The sequence below is a fragment of the Camellia sinensis genome, chromosome 1 (assembly GCF_055761805.1).
Source record: "Camellia sinensis isolate YWXY chromosome 1, ASM5576180v1, whole genome shotgun sequence".
NCBI lineage: Eukaryota > Viridiplantae > Streptophyta > Magnoliopsida > Ericales > Theaceae > Camellia > Camellia sinensis.
This window is the reverse complement of record NC_138961.1, coordinates 213,807,328-213,831,295: the sequence shown is the minus strand read 5'-3', so window position 1 is coordinate 213,831,295 and position 23,968 is coordinate 213,807,328. Positions and strand designations below refer to the sequence as shown.

The window sequence follows — 23,968 nt, the reverse complement described above, 5'->3', positions numbered from 1 at the left end:
GAGTTGATAATATGCCGAATAAGTTTCCGGATTAGCCAAATAAGTTGCCTAAGCTTCTTGTTGATCTACAAACATAAGCAACAATATATATGCACATATATTTATAAACTTGGTCAAATCTCTGTATTCAACAAAGGTTGGACATCACCTGTGAGTCTAAATGTATATAGATAAAATAAATAAATTGAGTTTGGTTGAACAACCTTGTTGAATGGCTGAAAAGATGCTCTCTTTAAGAAAAGTGAAACCCATTTGTAGAGAGAGAAAATGGAGATGCAAAAGTAGACCATGAATTTTATGTTGTTTTAAAACTTTTTAATGAAGATTCACAGTGAACAAAAAGCTCTATTTTGTAAGCACAGATCAAAAGTGTTGTTAAATTTTTACTTACAATAACATGTTTACATTTCTATTCGTTGAACTCTTGCAGACGTTTCCCACGGATGGCGCCAATTATGAGACCATGAAAATCCTCTCACATGAATTGTAGAGATCTAACGAAGCGATGAACTTTGTCTCTGTAGATCTACAAAGATGAGCATGATCGGCGCCACCCAACCGGGGTTGACGGCCGGAGACATTCCGATAGTGAAGTTAGTCACTTGATTAAAAGAATGAAGGTATAGGAATAAAGAGTGTTGGTGTGTAGTGTAGAGAGAAATGACATACCTCCTCATCTGTGATGCCTTTCCTTCATGTAGATGGAGGGGTATGATATTTGTTTGGACTGGACCTATTGTAGGCCTCGTTTGGGTTAGCCCCAATAAGATGATAGATATTTTTTTTGGCTCCCACACCAATAAAGGAAACAAGATGGGGATGGTGAATTGAGGATAAGACTATGATTTTTGGAAGGCCCTGGCCATGTCCTGGCTCACTTCGTTTGACAACCACTTTCATGCTATTCCTAAGAGTTACTTTGTGGACTTTTCCAGACCTGCCCTCACCAATCATCAACGTAGGGGTGTTGGGGGAGAGGGTTGGGTTAAAATAACTTACTGAAAAGTAAAAATAAGTTAAAGTTGCTAATAAGATAAAATGTCACATCTAATTTATCATTTTATCTTTTCTCTTGCAATAAACAAATCAATTATATATATAAAAAAAATAAAAAAAAAAAGCTAAACAACTTTCCAAACACAACTATTTTAGTTAGGCTAAAATAGTCAAAATATCAAATAACCAACTAAAATAACCAATGCCTTAATGTCAAAATTATTACTTGCATACTGAATTTCTTGAAAAGATAGCTTTAACCCAAGATTTAGATTATCAAGGAGGAGCCAATGACCATTCTTTCAGTGGTACTAACATAAGAACTCCCTCCTCCATAATGAGGGATTGCCTGCCAAACTGAAATTTCAACAGCCTTTGTTCTCTTGCAATTCAAACACACCACCACCACCACTACCAATATGAACAGAGACGTCACACTTCCGACAGCTGAACCAACTACAACAAATAGATGTTTCTTCGGTGGCTTCTTCACCTCAATTACCATACTCGATCCCGTTATTACCTCCTTAATCTCTACATCATTCAGAAAGGCTGTTTTAATTATTGAATCATTCCAAGGGCCAATAATGATATCCATAAAGCTAGAATTATCAAAATCAACCACGAAATCTTCGTAAAAAGAAACTGCCAACTGGCCAACTACATTATATTGAAATATTTTCTGACTAAACTTGCTATACAGATAAAGATTGAACTGAACAACATCATTAAGGGATGCGCTAACTATGTCGCAAAAATGTACTCGAACAAAGTGTGGACCAAAAATGTACTACATAATGAAGATCAGTTAATGAATGTCCTCCTCAAATTTTTTTACTGTATGATTGATTTAGATACTACATAGATAATGCTATATGATAATCCGGAACTATTTATTATTACTCAACTTTATAAGGAACAAGCAATAGATACTTTAAATTTCAAATTCAAATACCTCTAAGTCCCTCGATCATTTTGCTCATCCTGCCTCCTAACCACCACTCCACTCAGAGAGAATTGGAAGAGATATAAAGGAGAGATTAAGCAAATAGCAATTTTATCTGGAAAAAAAAAGGAAAAGAAATCATGTGTTTAATATTAGTTTGAGAGGTTTCAAATATACTTATTACAAATTTTACGTTGAGATCTACATATACAACTTTTCTATATAAGTAGTTGTTAATTTTGCCAATTTAATATGGGAGCATATTTTCAAAATTTATTTCTCATTTGTTTATAATTTTTCCTACAACTTATTTGAAAAATCAATCTCACTTGCTAAATTTATTTGAACTTATATATAGGGATGTAATCGTTTCAAGACGGTTGGTGTTTAGGTGAATTTTATACCGAATCGATAATGTCGATTCTATTATATTGAGAGTCGATACAAACTGATTTTTTTACTAATAAACCGCACCAAACCGTACCAATTTAAACGGTTCAGCTCGATGTTATTTTCGATTTAGGGCCTTTTAAATTTGAGTTACTTCTTAAATTTGTAGTATAGTAAATAATTTATATAAAAATATCGAATTAACCATTTGTACATTACTTCAATATCCAATCCAACCATTCACAAAAATGCGAACAAAAGAATTAATAAATACTAAATCTTTAACCTTTTATTGAAGTAAAATTAGAAACGAAACATAATCTAAAAGTCAGAGAAAGCAAGACCAAAATTTAAAATCATCAATCCATGTCTATCATCTGGAGTTAAAATAAAAAATTGAAATTGACATTAACATCTGCTATAGCTGTATAGGCATAGTAGTAGTAAAACATGATTTAAACACATAAGAGTGACAAACTAACAACTTATCACTTTGCCAATTTCTATTGTCAAATTTGAAATATTTAAGAAAAAATAAACAATTAAGTGAATCAACTAAACTTTGTACTCAACCAACTTCATTATATATTTAATACGAGAAAATTTTGGTCAGTTTTGGTTTAATTTGGTGCATAAGGTGTCTAAACTGGTAACAAACTGAAAATTGAAAAAAATTAATTTTGAAAACCACACAGACCAATTTATATTAAAAAACTGACCAAATATAACCGATTTGGTTTTGTTCAACCAGTTTAATTGATTTTTTTAATTGTTCTTCCATCCCTACTTATATATACCACAAACAACACAAAAAACAAAAATAGCACACTGTACCAACTAAGCTACTATTAACATATGAGAACATATTGATAGATATTTCACAAAAAATGCTCACACAACATTTGTGGCTTCAGAGAGAATGTTATTCATGATTATGTCACGTGCTTTGCACATAGCTTCTAATGGCACATCTTTAGTCATGGTAAGCCTTTTTCCTTTCGTTAGATCAATTGACTTCTTAGTGACCTTTTCCCACTCGAAGCATTTAATTAATGACCCCAAAGCTAAACCCACGATACGTTGTTCCAAACTAGCCCTAGGGCAAGCCTTTCTTCCCATCCCAAATGGCATCAACATGTGTCCTTCCACTTCTCCACCTTCGAATCTCTCAGGCTTAAAGCTTGTAGGATCATCCCAAACCTTAGGGTCCCAGTGAATGGCCCATGCATTAACCAATAACATTGTACCAGGTGGAATGTTGAACCCCTCTATAATGCAATCATCAGATGATACATGTGGTACCAACAATGGTACTGTTGGGAACAATCAAAAGGTCTCGAAGATAATAGCTTGAAGGTATTGTAGTTTTGGGAGATCGTGTTCATCAATCAAGCGATCTTGCCCCACATGAGTGTTTATCTCAATTCTTACCTTCTTTAACACTTCTGGATGGTTCACTAGAAGGGACATTGCCCATTCAATTGTCACTGACGATGTATCAGTTCTCGCTAATATCATGACCTGAACATTAAAGTTAATAAATTAAATTTAAAATGTAAATTATATTTTTACATAATTGGTACTATTTTTCTAATAAAAGATATTTTGTTTTAAAGTGTCCAACCTCAATTCTACTACATTCTTTGTATGTAATTTATGTATATATTTTTTCTTTTTATTTACATATCATTACTCACAAAAGTATGAGACAATAGGAGCTGAATTTATCATTTGTTAAGCCTATTATGTTTATATACACAATAAATATTATAGGAGTATGTAAAATATTTCATATCTACAAAAAAAATAATAATAATAAAAATAAAAATTATTATTTTTATTTTTAATACAATGACTTTTACATGCAAACATATTTTTGTAGTGCGAATCTACACTACAAGAATCTGCACTTTTAGGGACCACTTTCCGCGACCAATATAAAAGTTGGTAGCTAAAAATTACCTTATGGCGACCAAATATTAATTAGTCGCGAATGATCATTATTTTTGGCGACCAAGTATGAGTTGGTCGCAGAAGGTCATATTTTGGCGACCAAAAAATGAGTTGGTCGCAGAAAGTGGTATGCTTTTGGCGACCAACTACAAATTTGGTCGCCGAAGGTCACATTTTGGCGACCAAAAAATAAGTTGTTCGCGAAAGATTAAAAATAAGTTCGTTGTGGAATTGGCGACCAAAATTTTAGTCGCCAAAAATATTTTAGTTGCCGTATATTGAGTTTTGGCTACTAAAACAATTTAGTCGCCGAATGCAAAATAAATTTTTTTTTCTTTGGCGACCAAAAATTTTGTGGAGAAGTGGTTTGGAAATACCCTTCTGATCTTGGGAAACGCTCGTCATCCTCTTCTAGTCACTTGAAAAGGAATAAACACTCCGGTCGGGGGTGCCAGAATTAGCACTCCGACGGACAAGTCAGTCTCAACGCTCAAGAATGCTTGTATTCTAGTTTAGCACAACAATTCTCACATACCTTCTTCTGGCTGATGTTTCTTCTATTTGTATCTTTTCTTCTTTGGTCGTCGGGATTAGATCCATTTCCCACCTCATAGTCGGCACATTTTATAATAGACCAATCTTCACTCGGCCCCTTGCTTAATCGGTTATTTGGCCGAGTATCGTTGGATTTGAGCTTTCGAGCCAATTGTCGAGTGCTTCGAATCTCAACTCTCCCAGATTCGACTATCCAGAATCTCTATGACTCCCAATTCTCGACCCCCACAATTGCCCCCCCCCCCAAAGCACTCCACTAATGACAGTTGGCTGGAGTGTTTGGCTTCGAACTCGAAGAGTCAGAGCCGAAATTCGGCGGCTAACCGTATTCCAACGCAAATGTCTGTACACACGCTTCTCGGTTATCATTTCAACTTCCCACCTCTTCGTACACTTCTATTTATTGTGATTTAAAATTTCGATGTCTTTTCAAATGCATACATGCTTTTAGACACCCGTCGCTGGACTGCCTTCCGAACTACCTCTGCAACTTCCTACTCTTCTCTATCTCTGTCACCTCTTGTAAGTTCTCTCCTTCTCTACTTTGTATTTTGGCTTAGCATAATCCTATTGGCTGGGGAGAATGGCGAAACATTTAAAAGATCCCCTCTCACCAGATCGAATTTCTGGCTTTCGACGCCATTTTTCCATTCCTGATGGCGTCCGTCTGTCATTTGTGACAGACGGCACCCTCGATATGGAGAGGGTTGATGAGACCACGATCGTCTTACCTCTTCTATCAATCGTAGAGGGTGGGGTTCGTTTTCCCTTTCACCCACTCCTTAGGGTCGTGCTTTGCCATTGGGGGTTAATCCCTTCCCAACCCAACGTCAACTTCTTTAGGATCGTGATGGGGATTATTGCACTACCCGTCGCCATGGGCTTAACCTTGGCATTCCCGCTATTCGGCATTGCTACGTCTTGGCCAACTCTTCTGGTCGGCACAGGCGTTATTTCCTTAACGCCAAAGACACTGACCATCAACTAGTGACTATGCTTTCCAGCTATGGGAAGCGGGTCGATGATGTTATGGTCGCCGTCCAAGGAAACTGGGAATTTAGCGAAGGCGAGGATCGCCTTGATCGTATTCCTAGACGGAGGGGTGAACCAGGTGGCCGAGTATCTTCTTTTATTTAGTTACTTGTTATATTTATAAAACTTTATTTTTGGGACCTCATGGTTTTGCTTTTGCAGGAAACGATTTAAAGAAAGTCTTGACCTCGACCGACGACGCCGTCATTTCAGAAATCAAGACTGTGCTCAAGTATTTCGGCCGACCGACTCTTCAGAAGCAGGGGAGGGCGGCCCACGTTCTGCTCTGCTACGAGCCGACTTATACGACCTTCTCGGCGGCAGAAAACATCCTAATTCCGAAGGGTGAGGAGTTTCTTATCGCCCTTATCTTGACTAATTTCAGAAATTTGAGGCAAGTCGGTTGCGAGGGATTAGATATGGAGGGACCGAAAGTAGCTAAGGCTATCGAGTCAGACCAATCCGAAACTGAGGTTGACGAGGCTTTGAAGTTAGCATTTGAAGAAGCCGACCACAATTCGGCTGATCCTCCGTCCACTTCGAGTCGAGAGGACCATCCGCTTGACGATATTTTTCACGGTCTGGAGGACCTTCTCAACTTGTTCCCAGAAGATATGGCTAGGTTGAGCCTTACTAAACTTGCCAAGAAGGTGAACAGGGAAATGATGGCTGCGCGGCGAAGGGCGGAGGAGATTCGGGCTGTCAAATCTCAATCCTAGTCCTCCTTGCCTGTTATTGAGGGGACGGTAAAGAACGGAAGTACCGACGTGGAACCTTTTGTGTAGGCAAGTGTAGAAGCCGAGCAAAGGGTGGAGAAGCACCCTGCTGATGTCGAGGCCGGCTCAGAAGAAGACCGTGCCGACAAACGACCTCGTTTGGAGGAGTCGGATGTGATTGTACCTTTTGTTATTCACCCCAAGATAAAAAATACGCCGATCTCCTCCGATGTTTCGGTAATCAAAAATCCAGTGGTTGCACTCAACTTGGCGACGTCCGTTTCACTACCTGCTGACAAGGCGGCTTTTCGGGCAGAGCCTAATCTGGTTGCAATTGGATTGGCCGCGTAATCGGTTCTTTTGGTATATATCTGGACTTTGTCTTTTCTCTTTACGCAAATATTATTTTGTTCTTAACTTCCTGTTTTGCAGGCCGTCGGAAGGATAGCTGACATGGGTCATCGCTATCACGATGCCGTTGAGCTAATTCGCCGTTTACAGGCGGAGGTTGAGGGCCAAAGGAGTAAGGCGCAGACGGAGGACGCTCGTGTCGAGGCCGAGATGGAGAGAGCCCGCAATGCTGAAGAATTGAGATCAGTCGGCGAGAAGAGGGCGGATACGAGCGACGACGCGTTTAAATTGGCCCAGGAGGTGATCTCTAAATTGGAGGCCGGGTTGGAAGAGATGTAGGCGGCAAAGGAAACAGCCGACCTGAAGGCTTCCAGCGCATTTGATGCTGGGAAAAAATTTGCTTTTGATGAATATGTTGGCGAAGTCCCCAAATTTGAGAATCAGGGATTTAAATACGGCTGGCTCAAAGCCCTTGCTGCTGCTGATGTGACATTGGCTACGCCAATTCCATACGAGCAAGTGGATGTTGAGCCACTGGAGTCTGACTCCGAGGGCTAATTTGGGCGGCTCTTGTTTTTGTTTTAGGATTTGCATGTAATTTTCAGCTTTTTATAGCTTTTTGTTAGTAATTTTCATATTTAAAATGGTTACAATTTGTGCCCAATTTACTTAATGAAAATTCATTTTGTACTTTACTGTTACTAATGAACGCAATTGTTTGGTTGCTGTTTTGGATAAAACGTTTTGTATACTTGCCGACTAGATGATTAGGCCGTTTAGATAGTTAGGCCGTTTAAAAAGCCAAAAATCAGTACATGAAGTGGCTATGGCACATATCAATCGACATGAGGCCAAGATGCTCGGCCGGTTAGATTAATAAATCTGCCCTTGCCCCAGCCAATGCATGGACTTCTAGGCATTCTCTCATAATTGCCATTTAGATAATTAGGCTGTTTTAACAAGCCAAAAATTAGTGCGTGAAGTGGCTGTGGCACATATCAATCGACATGGGGCTAAGATGCTCGGCTGGTTAGATTAATAAATCTGCCCTTGCCCCAATCAGTGCATGGACTTCAAGGCATTCCCCCATAATTGCCGTTTAGATAATTAGGTTGTTTTAACAAGCAAAAAATTAGTGCATGAAGTGGTTGTGGCACATATCAATTGGCATGGGGCCAAGATGCTCAGCCGGTTAGATTAATAAATCTACCCTTGCCCTAGTCAGTGAATGGACTTCAAGGCATTCTCCCGTAATTACTGTTTAGATAATTAGGCCGTTTTAACAAGCCAAAAATTAGTGCATGAAGTGGCTGTGGCACATATCAATCGGCATGGGGCCAAGATGCTTAGCCAGTCAGATTAATAAATCTGCCCTTACCCCAGTCAATGCATGGACTTCAAGGCATTCTCCCATAACTGCCGTTTAGATAATTAGGCCGTTTTAACAAGCCAAAAATTAGTGCATGAAGTGGCTGTGGCACATATCAATCGGCATCCGTCGTTTGGAGACTGCCAAAAGCGTTAATGAAATTGCCTCGGGGTCGCTACATACCTACGAATAAATGGGGTGAGTTCGCGCCAGTGGGTCCACTTATTCTTAATCAGACTTGATTTGAACTAGCATGGGGCGAGGGCAAATGTCAAACAGACTGTTCTTCAATAGCAGAGGAGAGGGACGAACGCTGGCTGAGTTAGATACTGCGATGAATCGCAACAGCGAGCCTGCGTGTGCAAGAGGAAGGACGTCCAAGGAAAGCGAAAAACGTCAACCTTCAAGCCGTCGAAGCAAATCACCCCAAAGGGAGAAACATCAATGGGGAAGTTCCCCGTGACCACGACCGAGGAATGAGTCAGACGCGACGCCACGACCATTGAGTTTTGCAGTGTTCGTGGGGAATAAACCGATGACTGAGGCAGATTCCATCGTCAATGATCCAGGTGTAGCGGTCGAGTTCGCTCGACAAATCTTTCCACCAGAAGTCCAACAATCGATGGTTGGACGACGAGATTTTGAAGTGTTTTGAGAAGGTATTCATGGGGCGGTGAAGGGGTTGTACACCTCCTACGAAGTTGGCATGTGTCTGCACGCCGCGCGGCGGGAGATGGAGAAAATGGACGAACGAGTCCACAGTTTGGAGGCTCATGCGGAGAAAGCCGAGGGTGAGCTTAGGGAGCTTAGGAAGGTTAAATTCGCCAATCCGCATGCGGCGGGTCAATCTAACCCGATTGTGGACAAGAGGGTGACCCAACGGCTATTGAGTCATGCCATCACCAACCGAGATACGGCAAGCATGTTTGCCGTAGAAAATGTGAGGGTCAAGGGTTACGAGCAGGGCTTCCATGCTGGTCGGAAGGTTGGGATCGACAAAACGAAAGAGACCCTTGCTAAGGAGGTCTGCCAATGCGAGAATCGAGGTTTTAAGCATGGTTGGATCGCGATTCTTCAGGCCGCGGAGGCTCTCTAAGCAAAGGGTGTCAATTCCAACTTATGTGGCCTGGATCATTGTGATAATTTTCCCTTTTCCGCCTTTGAAGTTGAAAAGAGCGATGATGAGGGCGACGCCGAATAAAAATATTCGTTATAATGTTCAAATGAGGATCGCGTCTAGAATTATGTAATTATTGGTTGGTAGAATAAAAAAAAATAGAATTTTATTTTCAATGTTTTGTTATAATTTTTGTTCGGCACACACATGCTTGCATGTGTTTTATTAAATACATGTTTGAATAAACGTATTTCAGACGAGTAAATGGACATTGATCAGCCTGATTTAATCGACATCATTGTGTTACGCACGGCCCAAAGGCTTAATCGGCCCAACGACGTCATTCGCTGATGGGGCTCCGAATCCGGAGGCTTTAACGACCCAAAGACATCATTCGCCGATGGGGCTCCGAATCTGGAGGCTTTAATCGGCCCAAAGATGTCATTCGCCGATGGGGCTCCGAATCCGGAGACTTTAATCAGCCCAAAGACATCATTCGCTGATGGGGCTCTGAATCCGGAGGCTTTAATCGGCCCAAAGACATCATTCGCCGATGGGGCTCTGAATCCGGAGACTTTATTTGGCCAAGCGTGATATCCACGAAGAGCGCTCCGAATCCAGAGACTTTAACGGCCCAAAGACATCATTCGCCGATGGGGCTCCAAATCCGGAGACTTTATTTGGCGAATCGTGATATCCACGAAAGGCGCTCTGAATCCGAAGTCTTTAACAGCCCAAAGACATCATTCGCCGATGGGGCTCCGAATTCGGAGGCTTTAATCAGCCCAAAGATGTCATTCACCGATGGGGCTCCGAATCCGGAGACTTTATTTGGCCAATCGTGATATCCACGAAGGGCGCTCCGAATCCGGAGGCTTTAACGGTCCAAAGACGTCATTCGCCGATGGGGCTCCGAATCCGGAGGCTTTAATCGGCCCAAAGACGTCATTCGCTGATGGGGCCCCGAATCTGGAGACTTTATTTGGCCCATCGTCATATCCACGAAGGGCGCTCCAAATACGGAGGCTTTAACGGCCCAAAGACGTCATTCGCCGATAGGGCTCTGAATCCGGAGGCTTTAATTGGCCCAAAGACGTCATTCGCCGATGGGGCTCCAAATTCGGAGGCTTTAATCGGCCCAAAGACATCATTCGCCGATGGGGCTCTGAATCTGAAGACTTTATTTGGCCAATCGTGATATCCACGAAGAGCACTCCGAATCCGGAGGCTTTAACGGCCCAAAGACGTTATTCGCCGATGGGGCTCCGAATCTGGAGACTTTATTTGGCAAATCGTGATATCCACGAAGGGCGCTCCTAATCTGGAGGCTTTAACGGCCCAAAGACGTCATTTGCCGATGGGGCTCCGAATTCGGAGGCTTTAATCTGCCCAAAGACGTCATTCACCGATGGGGCTTTGAATCCGGAGACTTTATTTGGCCAATTGTGATGTCCACGAAGGGCGCTCCGAATCCGGAGGCTTTAATCGGCCCAAAGACGTCATTCGCCAATGGGACTCCGAATCTGGAGACTTTATTTGGCCAATCGTTATATCCACGAAGGGCGCTCCGAATCTGGAGGCTTTAATAGCCCAAAGACGTCATTCGCCGATGGGGCTCCGAATCCGGAGAGTTTATTTGGCCAATCGTGATATCCACAAAGGGCGTTCCAAATCCGAAGGCTTTAATCAGAACATCTTTGAACTAGATTCTGTAGTAGGTGAATGGGAATCTTTGTATTACAGAAAAAGTGATGTACATTGCGAACAGTTCGGAACAAGCATCATGTCCCGCAAGTCAGGTTAATGATAAAATTTGCGTAAATGCGTGGAATTCCAAGGTCGTGGCAGACTCCTTCTTGACATGTCTTTGAGCCGATATGCTCCTGCTCCAGCGATCGAATCGATCTGATATGGGTCGTCCCAGTTAGACCCAATTTTCCATCGGCCGATTTCCTGTCAGCTTGGAGCACCTTCTTCAGGACCAACTCTCCTGGTGTGTAGCGGCGCAGCTGAACACGTTGATTATACGACTTTGCCAGCTGCTGCTGGTACCGTGCGATGGATGTAAGGGCTCGGTCTCTTCGTTCTTCGATTAGAATCAAATCCAAAGCCAGCATCATGTCGTTTTGGCCCGTGTCAAAAACTTGCGACTTGAGTGTCGGGTGGCCAATCTCCAGGGGTAAGATTGCCTGGGTTCCAAAGCATAGGGCAAACGGCGTTTCTCCAGTCGATCTTCTCGGTGTAGTTCGATGAGCCCACAGTACACTCGGCAATTCTTCGACCCATTTGCCTTTGGCTTTCTCCAGCCTCTTTTTGATGCCATCCAAGATGGATTTATTAGAGGCTTCGGCTTGGCCATTGCTTTGGGGGTAAGCCAGCGTAAAAAAGTAAGGCCGAATACCAAATTTGCTGCATTGCTCTCGATATACGCCACAATCAAACTGGGTGCCGTTGTCTGAGATAAGAGCTCTGGGAATGCTGAATCGTGTTATGATGTTCCTTCACACAAAGCGCTTAATGTCAGCATCTCGAATGTGTGTTAATGGCTCCACTTCGACCCATTTCGTGAAGTAATCTATTGCGACGATCAGGTATCACTTGTTCCCTGGGGCCCTCGGTAATAGTCCTACGATATCAAGCCCCCACTGGGCGAACGACCAAGGACTGGTGATAGAGTTCAACTCTTCAGCAGGCAGATGGTTTAACGGGGAGAATTTCTGGCACTGTTCACACTTTTTTGCATAACACTTGGCGTCCACTCTCATTGTCGGCCAATAATACCCCTGCGTTATAGCTCGATGGGCCAAAGAGCGTCCGCCAGAATGGGCAGCACAACTGCCTTCGTATATCTCAGTCAGAAGCTCCCCGACTTTGTCCCGGTGCACACATTCCAAATATGGGCCAAAGAGTGACTTTTGATAAAGCCTTCCTTGCGGATCCAAGTAGTATCGCATGGCTTTGTTTCACAGCTTGTGTGCTTCTTTCTTGTCCTCTGGGAGTTGTTCAGAAGATAGGAATGCAACAATGGGATCCATCCAACTTGGTGCAGATTCTATAACGTTGATTTGGACTTCTTCTGAAGGGCCAATGCTTGGCTCTGGAATGAATCCTACTTCGATGGTCTGTTTGATCTCTGAGTTGATTGCGGAGGCTAGGCAAGCCAAGGCATCTGCATGGGTGTTCTGATCACGTGTTATCTGGTTCAAGTCATGATGGTCAAATTTTGCCAATAGCGAATTGGCCGTTTTCATGTAGGTCGTCATACGGTCATTTCTTGCCGCGTACTCCCCCTTTAGCTGATTGATCACTAGTTTTGAGTCGCAAAACACAAGCAGACGCCGAGCACCCAGAATATGTGCATTCGGCAAACCGGCTAAGAGGGCTTCGTATTCGGCTTCGTTATTTGATGCTTCGAAGCCGAGCTTGACGGCCTGCTCAATTATTGCGCCGTCGGGGGTCATGATTACAACTCCAGCTCCGCTACCTCGCTGATTGGACGATCCATCACAATACAACTGCCAGATGTCCCCAACATAAATCCTCCAGTTCGACTTTGGTCAAATTTCATCAGACTTGAAGTCGGCGACATCAGACTTGAAGTCGGCAAGGCCCCCAATGAATTCGGCGATAAAGTCAGCAAGCACATGTCCCTTGATTGAGGTTCTGGGTAGAAATTGAATATCGTGCTAGCCAAGTTCCAGAGCCCACTTTGAAACATGTCTAGATACTTCCGCACTGCATAGTACTGATCGGAGGGGATAATTTGTTAGCACTTCAATGCTATGCCTCTGGAAGTAATGCATGAGCTTCCTTGCCGCCATGACTAGGGCTAGGATGAGCTTTTCCAGCGGAAGGTAGCGTGTTTCAGCGTCAATCATTGCCTTGCTCACATAATACACTGGTAGCTGCTCCCCCAACTCTTCCTTTATCAATACGGCGCTGACGGCTCGGTCAGAAACTCACCGGTACAAAATGAGCGGGTCGCTAGCAAAGGATGTTGTCAGGAGTGGTATTGAGCGGAGGTAGGTCTTTAGGCCGTTGAAAGCGGCTTCGCACTCGGCGGATGTGATATCCCTGTTCCGTAATGTGTTAATTGGTCCTTAACATGAATGTGATTATGTGTTTAATATGATTTTGTGTGCCATTATGTGAAAGTATGTTGTTTTGAATTTCTATCTGTTCACCGTAGGAATATCTATTTGATTGTCTATTTTGGAAATTAAATTGAAGGCCCTATTGGCCACTGAAACCGAAATTGGTTGCGCCATTGTGATTGGCATAATTTTTAGAGCCTACGGTGAAGTTTAATTGAAAAATTGATTAAATTGATTAAATTGATGAATTAGTGCCCAATTATTTATTATTATTAAATTAGAATTAGTGGGATTTGTTGTAATAAGGCACTACACCCTCAAATTCCCTCTTTAGCTTCATTTTGGCTGATTCTAACCCTAAGAGAGAAGAAAGGGCCGGCTAGAGAGGGAGAGGGTTGAAGTTGATCATTGAAGCTTGAATATTTGAAGGCCAACTCTAGATTTGACCATAGATTGGAAAAATTGAGCCTCTAGGCAAGTGAATTCATGAGTTTAATGTTGTAAATTGTGAATTCAAGTTTGATTAATGGTCAAGAACATGAATTAGTTTGATTATAAGGAAATTGAGTTGTATTTGTTGAATTTAAAGTCAATAGATGCATGCATGTAGGAAATTACTATGAAATTCCATATTTGAGCACAATGTGTATGATCCATGTTGAATTTTTGGTTTAAGTCCATATATTTGATCACCTCCTCACCAATTAAGTTGAGGATATTGTGTATATTCCATATGCAAGTGCAAATCATGGAAGTATGAACCTTAAATGTTTGAATTTAGTGTGTTGGTGATGAGTTTAAGTCAATTTGAGACATGCATGTGTTTGATTCATGAAATTGAGCTTCATTGGGTTGTAATCTGGGGTTTATACCATGAAATGTTGGATGAAATGTCAAGTTGAAGCTCAAGAACATAGCTAGAAAACCCAGAAAATTTGATGTCCGCTCGAGCGGGGAAACCGCCGCTCGAGCGTGAATTTTGTGCTCCTAGTATTTTTGTAGACTTGGATGTCCGCTCGAGCGGGGAAGTTCACGCTCAAGTGGGGAGCCATGTAGAGAGGCCTTCCGCTCGAGCGCCAGAATGCAGACTCGAGCATAAATTTGACATAGCCAGTACTTTTGCAGGCCTCTTGGGTCCACTCGAGCGGGAAAGTCCACGCTCGAGCGGGGACCTTGTTTTTTGAAATTTTGTTTATGCATTCTGTGTTTTGTTTTCCGTCCTCTTTCACTTGTAAGCACTCTTAGGCGTGCATTAAGCATTGTAAATGAGTTAAAGAGATAAGAATGAAGCCTAAAGAGGAATATGTGAATTAAGGAACGGATTGAATCATTTGTGACCCGCATGTGCTATGTGATGTGTAGGGTCAAGCTCCAGGGCAAACCAACCAACCAACCAATCACTGTGAGTAATATCTTAACAAAGATATCTGAAATATGTTGTTGTCCAAATTACTTACTTCTATGTAAGTTTTATAAGTTCGTTGATTCGATTGGTGGACAATGTTGCTATGCCAAATGAATGGGCCAGAGGCCAGTTTGATCTGAATGATAGAGTGAATGGGCCAGAGGCCGTTTTGACAAGAATGAATGGATGGGCCAGAGGCCGTTTTGACATGAATGAATGGGTCAGAGGCTGTTTTGACATGAATGAATGGGCCAAAGGCCGTTTTGATACGAATGAATGAATAGGCCAGAGGTCGTTTCGACATGAATAAATGAATGAGCCAAAGGTCAGTTTGATAATGAATAAATGAATGGGCCAAAGGCCAGTTGACATAAAATGAAAATATGAATTGGGCCCAAGGCCGTTTGAAGTATGTTGTTTTACATATCGTTTGTATAACTTCTTTATTTGATATTATTCATTGGGCTATCGCTCACGCTCATTAATGTGTTTGTAGGTAAGCCAAGAGAAGTCCAGACCTAGTCCCAGTGATGTCTGTGTGGAACAACAAAGGTTTTGAAGAGTCAGCCCTTGCGTCTCATGCACGAGACCCGTCTTCGCCTTTTGTCATTCTGTTTTATTTTGTCATGTGGGCGAAGTCTTTGAATATGTTGTATATAGTCTTCTTGGGTTGACTTAGACTTATATGATCCTGTATGTACAGAACCTTGTGTAGTACATATTTTGTTATGAGTTATTAATATGCATATGTATGGTTTGTTATGATGTGTTATGTAAGCACAACTCTATGGACAAAGTTTTTTTGAAATTGCCTCCGTTTGGCCCCTTTACTCTGATGAGTTATGTCTAATCTGGTTTGAGGCCGTAGGTAATCTCATGATTACTGGCCGGTTATGGCCTTAACCCATAGGGGCGGGTTCGGGTCATGACAGCGGACCATTCAAAGGCCTTGCTCTGCCGTAGTGTATGAAAGAATTGTCGGCAGTGATCTGTGGACCGACTAATAAACCTGTTGAGTGCGGCAGCCATCCCCATCAACTTTTGAACCTCCTTTACTAAACGAGGGGAGCCGAGCACTAGGATTGCTGTGATTTGCCTTGGGTTGGCTTCGATTCCTCTATGGTTGACAATGTAGCCCAAGAATTTGCCAAAGCCGATACCAAACGCACATTTGGAAGCATTCAACTTCATTCCATAATTGAGTAGGATGTCGAATGTCTCTTCCAGATTGCCTATATGATTCTGCTCTTCTTTGGACTTGACCACCATATCGTCAATGTACACTTCCATAGTTTTTCCGAGTTTCTCCTTGAACATGGTGGTGACCAGTCTCTGGTAGGTTGCCCCTGCATTCTTCAACCCAGAAGGAATTACCTTATAGCAATAGATTCCTCTTGGGGTGAGGAATGCAGTTTTCTCTTGGTCCTCCGTATGCATAGTGATTTGATGATAACCTCTATAGGCATCAAGGAAGCTCATATGCTGATGGGGCCCCGTAGCATCTACAAGCTGGTCTATCCTGGGAAAAGGAAAACAATCCTTTGGGCAGGCTTTGTTTAGGTCCGTGAAGTCGACGCACACTCGCCAAGTCCCATTTTTCTTCTTCACCACCACTGTATTAGAGAGCCATGTAGGATAGGTCACCTCCTAATTGCTCCGGCGTCAAACAGCCTGTCAACCTCCTCAATAACGGCGGCAGTGTGCTCTACGGCTGACCGCCAGCTTTTCTGAATGATTGGCTTGCACTTAGGATCGGCATTCAAATGGTGCTGTGAAACTGACGGATCTATACCCGGCATCTCGTACGGAGTCCATGCAAAGACATTGAGGTTGCTGAACAGGAAAGATATTAGCTGCTGTTTATCGGCCTGATTCAAGGAGGCACCGACCATGAAGAACTTGTCTGGGCTTCCATCGATTTGAACTCGTTCTAAGTCTTCCGTTGCCTTTTCATTTGGGAGCCACCCAACATCGTCGAGGCTTTCTCGATCCGGCAACTCAATGGAATTCACCTATAGTTCCTTTGGCGTTTTCTCAGCAAGGAGATAACATGCTTGTGCCGATTTCTGGGAGCCACGAATTTGTTCAATACCGCGTTCTGTCGGGAAGAGAAATGGCTGATGATAGGTGCTGGGCACGGCTCGCATAGTATGCAACCAGGATCGCCCCATGATGAGATTATACGACGACAGCAGCCTGACGACCAAGAATCCCACATCCACTGTTCGGGAACCTACTTGAACGGGAAGTTTGATTTACCCCAACGGGTACTCTGGATTAGCATTGAAGCCGAATAGTGGATAAGGGGACGGAGAGAGATCCGATTCGGAGAGGCCGAGTTTGGTGTATGTCTTGTAGTACATAATCTCCGATGTGCTCCCCGGATCAATGAGTACGCGCTCAACTGTGAATCGGTTTACGCATAACTCAATTACCAAGGGATCAGTGTGGGGCAGTGTTACTCCGGCCAAATCCGAATCATCAAAAGTGATAACCTCGGCTTCATGGGGCCATTTAGTCAGAGTGAGTTGCTCTTGAGGGTTAGACTTCGACTGAATCGCATGCACCGCCGATGACATTGGCAGGCTGTATATCATGTGGATCACGCGGGGTGAATGTGAATCCTGTGTCAAGGCTATTGCTTTGGTTGGGTTACCTTTTCGGACGTACTGTTGTAGCCGGCCATCTTGTACCAATTTATCGTCGTACAAGGTGAATGACAGTGCTTTGAATTTCTTGGGTAGCACTGCCTTTGCAATCCGTCGTATAAAAGGATCATGTTGATCGTCATCCGAGCTGTTTCTTCTTCGCTTACGCCATGTACGGGGACTCTCTTCAGAGAATTAGAAATTTCATATCGTCCCTTCTTCTTGGGCTCCGAGGATAATGAGTTGGAGTTGCTATCAGTATCTTGTTGTCAGGCTCGAGATCGTCGACCAACTGCCCTCACGGGTCGTTCCGGGCCTTGGTATGCAGCTTGTTTGGACTTCGCCACCTCCAAGGCCAAATCCGGACGGAGATGTTCGCTCTCTGCGATCATGTTCTCCAATCTTTGTTCGTTTTGCTTTGCTTGTTCCAGGATCGCTTGCATTGCTTCGTGCTCCGAAGTCGAGGGTGAGGCAAAATTCGAGGCACGTCTTGTGGCGATAGTCTCTGTTCCAAGCATGTTTGTTGGAGTGGTTTCATCTTGTAGTATAGGGTCGACAGTGACTGTCGGAGGATCCTCCGTCACCCTCGCCATGGATGTGCTTGAGTATTCCCACAGACGGCGCCAATTGTGGAGAAATGGTTTGGAAATACTCTTCTGATCCTGGGGAACGCTCGTCATCCTCTTCTAGTCACCTGAAAAGGAATAAACACTCCGGTCGAGGGTGCCGGAATTAGCACTCCGATGGACAAGTCAGTCTCAACGCTCAAAAATGCTTGTATTCTAAGTTTAGCATAACAATTCTCACATATCTCCTTCTGGCTGACGTTTCTTCTATTTATATATTTTCTTCTTTGGGCCTCGGGATTAGATCCATTTCCAACCTCATATTCGGCACATTTTATAATAGACCGATCTTCACTCGGCCCCTTGCTTAATCAGTTATTTGGGCGAGTAGGGTTGGATTTGAGCTTTCGAGCCAATTGCAAAATGCTTCGAATCTCGACTCTCCCAGATTCGACTATCCGGAATCTCAACGACTCCCAATTCTTGGCCCCCACAAATTTGGTCGCCAAAAATTTATTTTCAAGAACCAAAAAAACTTTAGTCACCAAACTAGTACTTTTAGCAACTAATATTTTAGTCGTCATTGATTAAGATTTGGTGACTAATAAAGTTTGTCGGCGAAGGTACCTTTTCTGTGACTAATTTGGTCATGCCGCCAAAAGTTTAGGAGGGAAATTTGAAACGTAGGGGCAAGAATTGAAATATTTTTGCGACAAAAAAAATTTGGTCGCCGATTGTTAAACGACGTCGTTTTTTACCAATTATAAAATTATTAATGAGGAATATATTTTCATCACCAATAATTTTAAATATTTTTAAACTATTTGATGAAGAACATATTTTCATCGTCAATAATTTTACCATTTTAAAATTTTTGGTCAGAAAATTATTTTAACACTAATGTTGGAGAGAAAACTTTATGATATTGGCGGTAATGAAAAAAAAAAAAAACCCTACTAATTTCCCCTCTCCTTTTTTTTTGGTGTTTCAGTTTTCCTCTCACCCCTCTGTTGCAAAACACATATTCTCTGCCTTCAACCCTCATTTTCCTTCTTCAGCTTGTTCTCCTCTTTCAACGTCGCCACTGACATCACCCGTTCTCCTCCTTCAGTGCCGCCACCAACGTCACTCTTTTTTTCTTTTTCTTTTTTTTCTTTTATGAGTTTTAATTTTTTTTTATAAAAATAATTAAATATTTATATTATATCTAACTAAACAAAAATTTAAAATTTAAAAATATATATATAATTCACTCCACCATTAAAAAAATAAAAATCACTTGAGATTATTGTTTGAAAAAAATAATTAATTAAAGTTTTTTTTTTTGGGGATCATCAGACCACTTGGTCTCTCTCTCTCTCTCTCTCTCTCTCTCTCTCCATCCTTTTCATTATCTCATCTCTCCTTCATTTGTGCTCTCCCGATGCAGAAGCTTCTCATCACCGACCCCTTCACTCTCTCTTATCAATGACTACGAGAGTCTCTCTCTCTCTCCATTATTCTCTTCGATGAACAAGGGACTATCAGTAGCGGTATCTTCTCGTCACTGATCCCCTTCACTTTCTCTCTTCTTGTTGTCGATCGGTCTCTCATAGTCAACATCCTACCCCCCCACTTTCTCTCCATCTCTTTTATCTCTCTCCGGTGAACATCACTTGACGAGGATCTAACATCACAAACCCCTCTTCGCACTACAACAAAAGTAACTTATGATGGCGAAAAGTAGTGAAGAAAATAAATTTCGTAACTAAATCAGAAGAATCCATGACGAATTATAAAATTTTGTCACATATAATAAAAAATATAAATAATAGGTAACGAAATTTATTTTCGTCAACAAATACTTCTTTTTAGGTGAGCAAAAATTAAGTTTCGTTACCTAAGGTTTTCTCACTAATTTTTTTAGTGGCACCAAAATTTTGAGACTTTTGGTGAGAAAACAATTTGTCAACAATTATAAAATTATTTGTGAAGAACTTATTTTCGTCGCCAATAATTTTACGTTTTTTTTTTTTTTTTTTGAGAAACTTGATTTTAAATATTTTATGACCATTTGGTGAAAAATATATTTTCGTCACTAATAATTTTGAATATTCTGAGTCTTTTTGGTGAGGAATTATTTTGTCACTAATTTTGGAGAGAGAATTTTGACATATTGGGCAGTAATGAAAAAAATTAGACTACTAATTTTTCCCCTTTTTTTGTTTTTTATTAGTTTTCCTTTAATCTCTCTCTCTCTCTCTCTCTCTCTCTCTCTCTCTCACACACACACACACACACACACACTCAAAACAAAACACAAGTTAGCAATCTTCGTTTAGCACCCATTGTCCTAATTTTCGTCACTAAATAAGATTAATTTGTGACAAATTATAAATTTTGTCACATATAATATAAAAAAAATAATAGATGAGGAAATTTATTTTCGTCAATAAATACTTCCTTTTAGGTGAGGAAAAATTAAGTTTCATCATAAAAAAATTTTTGTCTAAATTTTTTGCGAATGGTGCTAAAATTTTGAGACTTTTGGTGAGGAAAATATTTGTTACAAATTATAAAATTATTAGTGAGGAATATATTTTTGTCACTGATGATTCTAAATATTTTGATATCATCTGGTGAGGAGTATGTTTTCGTGGCCTATAATTTTTAATATTTTGAGATCTTTTGATGGGAAAATTATTTTGTCACAAATTTTGGAGGGAGAATTTTGAAATATTGAGCACGTAATGAAAAAAAAATTGGCTACTAATCCCCCCCCCCTCTTTTGTGTTTTTATCAGTTTTCCTCCCATTTCTCTCTCTAAAAACACACTCCCGCTCCCTCTTCAGCACCCCTTGCCCTCCTTCAATGTCGCTGCCGACATCAACGCTATTGTCACATCTCTGAGCAAGCATCAGTGCCATTAACGTCGCATCTCTCTCTAACAACGCTTTCTCAAGGTATGGTACTCCCTCCCTCCTACCTCTCTCTCTCTCTCTCTCTCTCTCTGTTTGCTAAATCTCTTATTTTTCTTGTCCCTTCCTACCACCCACCTCCCCCAATCTATGAGAAACCCTATATTGAACAAACCTCCTTGTTTCCCCTTTCCCCCTCCTTGCAACTCCGTCACTTATGTAATTGAACCTCATATTTCTCTTTTGATTTTGGATTTATGAACATTGTCTGATTGGGTTTGTATATATGTCTTGGATTTTTGTATATTTGTATGTATTGATTTGGGATTTTGTATATGTATATGTATTGGGTTTATATACATATTGGGATTTTATATATGTATCTATCTTTCATATTTATATTTTCTTATTTGAGTTTTTATTCTATTTAATACATCCATATATTTAGGTGTTTGTGTATATATTGTCATCATAGGTTTGTTTAGTTGGAATTCTGCCAAGCATATGTATCTTCTGCATCGACTTGTAGCAACTTATTTTGTATTTTTTTTATTTATTTTTCTTCTCCAGATCGTTCTACAAGTTTTGTTTGTTTGTATGTGCAATGGCAAGTTTTTGTATATGCAATACCACACAGTTTATAGAAAAAATATTTTAAATAATTTTATTTTCAAATGTTTAAGAAAATAGTCACAAATGTCAATGGGAATTTGTTGACAATGAGGTTTATTTAGGATGAGGTAGCTGTTTTAGTGACTTCAACTGAATCCCTAGAACTGTGAAGATCAATATTAAATTTGTAATATTTTAACAGCTTCAATGGAGTGATATATCTAAGTGAACCCCCTATTTTTTTTCCCCCTAAACCCCCTTCTCTCTGTGTTGAAACTTTGGATTTGATGATTCCAAAGTCCCATCCTTTATGTGTTCTTCTTTTTCATTTTTTTTTGTTTCTCTCCCAATAATTCTAAAATATTGTGTTTTTTAATTATATTTTGTATTTTATTTTAATATTGGAAGTAGAATCTATTACAATTAGTTTCAATCGCAATGGTTGAAGTTAGTTCCAAGTAATCACTTGTGAGCTTAATATTATAATGTTTTATTAGATTTACTAAAATGATTATTATGGAAGAGTTGGCAGCGATTTATTGATTATCCTTTTAGGTTGACAATTAGTATAGAAAGTTTTGCTTTCAATAAATTAAAGACAATCTACTGCAATCCACTTACTGTTTTTCACTAACCTACCAATGGCCTAGGTTTCCTAGGTTGGGCTACAAGTTTTTGCTTAGGCGCTATCATCCATGCTATGCAATTGCCTCTCAATAAGCAGACTATAAGACGAATTGAGCTGCTATGAGAAGCTCTCGCTTCGGTTTGTTTAGAGCTTTGCCAAACTTGTATTATGTCAAATACATGAACCTCAAGCCTAGACTCCAAGCTTCTTTATTCAATATGTGAGCATGAATTTTGCAATTTGCTTTGCTAGTTGCATTCCTTATCTTGGTTCACGAACACAATTTTTCCCCCCTGAAATTTGAATTCTTATATTGTGAGAATCATTTACGAATTGATTAACACTGTGGCTGCAGGTCAATCCTATTTCAGCTGGGGTTCAATATGATAAGATAAAGAATTCATTGTGTGCTCTTTGGACTTGCTGAAGGCCTTGGTAGTGGGATAGAGAGTTTGGTATTCCCCCTTCTCTAATTCTGTGTGTGTGTGTGTGTGTGTGTGTGTGTGTGTGTGTGCAATATCTTTTTAGTTTTTGCTAAATGATGCTCCATGAAAATGAAATGATGCCAATAAATTCTGATTTCTGATGGTCATATATATATTGTTGCACACTGTCGTTTAATTGTTTTTTACATCCTCATTCATTGTGTCAGGAAAAGACAAACCTATTGTTCCTAGATTATGGTAAATATGTCCATGTGTTCCTAATTTTATCTTCATAGGCTGTCATTATGGAGGAGCCTGTTGTGTTGCATGTGCTGTGGATTTACCCTGTGCATTAAAATTTGTTGGCTAGACATAGCCTTGCCAAGTGTAAGCGTTTCTATATCACTATCAGTCTACTTGCAGCCTTATGTCATTAGCAAATTGTGGCAGGATAAGTGATGATATTGAGGAGGATGCCTTCCGAGGTCTATGTGCCATGGTATGCCTATACTTTCATCTTCTAATTAAACTGAGATTAGAAATGTAATCCTAGTTTGGTGTGCAATTGTTAATTTGTGTCAATTTTTTGTTAATATGGGTTTTTTCTTACAATTTCAAATATTTATTTGTTAGTAAGGCATACATTTACTTGCAAGTACTTGCTTACTTTGCAGGTTTCTCCCTGGCATGATATACCATTACACTTGGGTGATGGTGTTTTTAATTTCATTGTTAAAATACCCAAAGAAACAAGTGCAAAGATGGAGGTTGCTACTGACGAGTCATACACTCCCATAAAGCAAGATACAAAGAAAGAAAAACTTCGATATTATCTGTAAGATATGCCATTTTACCTTCACTTTTCCTTTCCCCTTCTTTTCTTGTTTCATAACTTCTTCATGCATAGTTTTGTTGTTCTATAAGGGCTTGAATCAGCCACTGTTGTTCGTTTTCATGTATAAGCATTTGTTTAAGCTATCAGACGGACTGCTCAAATTTTCCACTGATGCATGTCCAACTAAGCATCTAAATACGTTTTCATTTGTTAGGAGTTGAGTATTACCGGTCTCATATGGGAATTTGGAGTATAGAATTCATCCATATTGATAATCCTAGTGCCCTCATGCTATTTCTGTCAAACTTTACCTAGTGATGTTTGCTTCTCTTAGGGTGATTTGTGGCATTTCTATCAAATGGCAAGCACCCTAGCCTATAGGCTTCACATATGTTGAGTAATGTTGTTCGTACATGGTCCTTTAATTGTAATC

The 23,968-nt window shown here is 40.8% G+C and overlaps 2 pseudogenes; both read right to left on the bottom strand.

Moving 5' to 3' along the window:
- Positions 1-954, bottom strand: part of LOC114268233 (receptor-like protein kinase THESEUS 1) — a 137,406-nt pseudogene extending 136,452 nt beyond the window's left edge.
- A 310-nt stretch (positions 955-1,264) lies between these two features.
- The window catches only part of LOC114268277 (cytochrome P450 81Q32 pseudogene), a 61,491-nt pseudogene continuing 38,787 nt past the window's right edge, over positions 1,265-23,968 (bottom strand).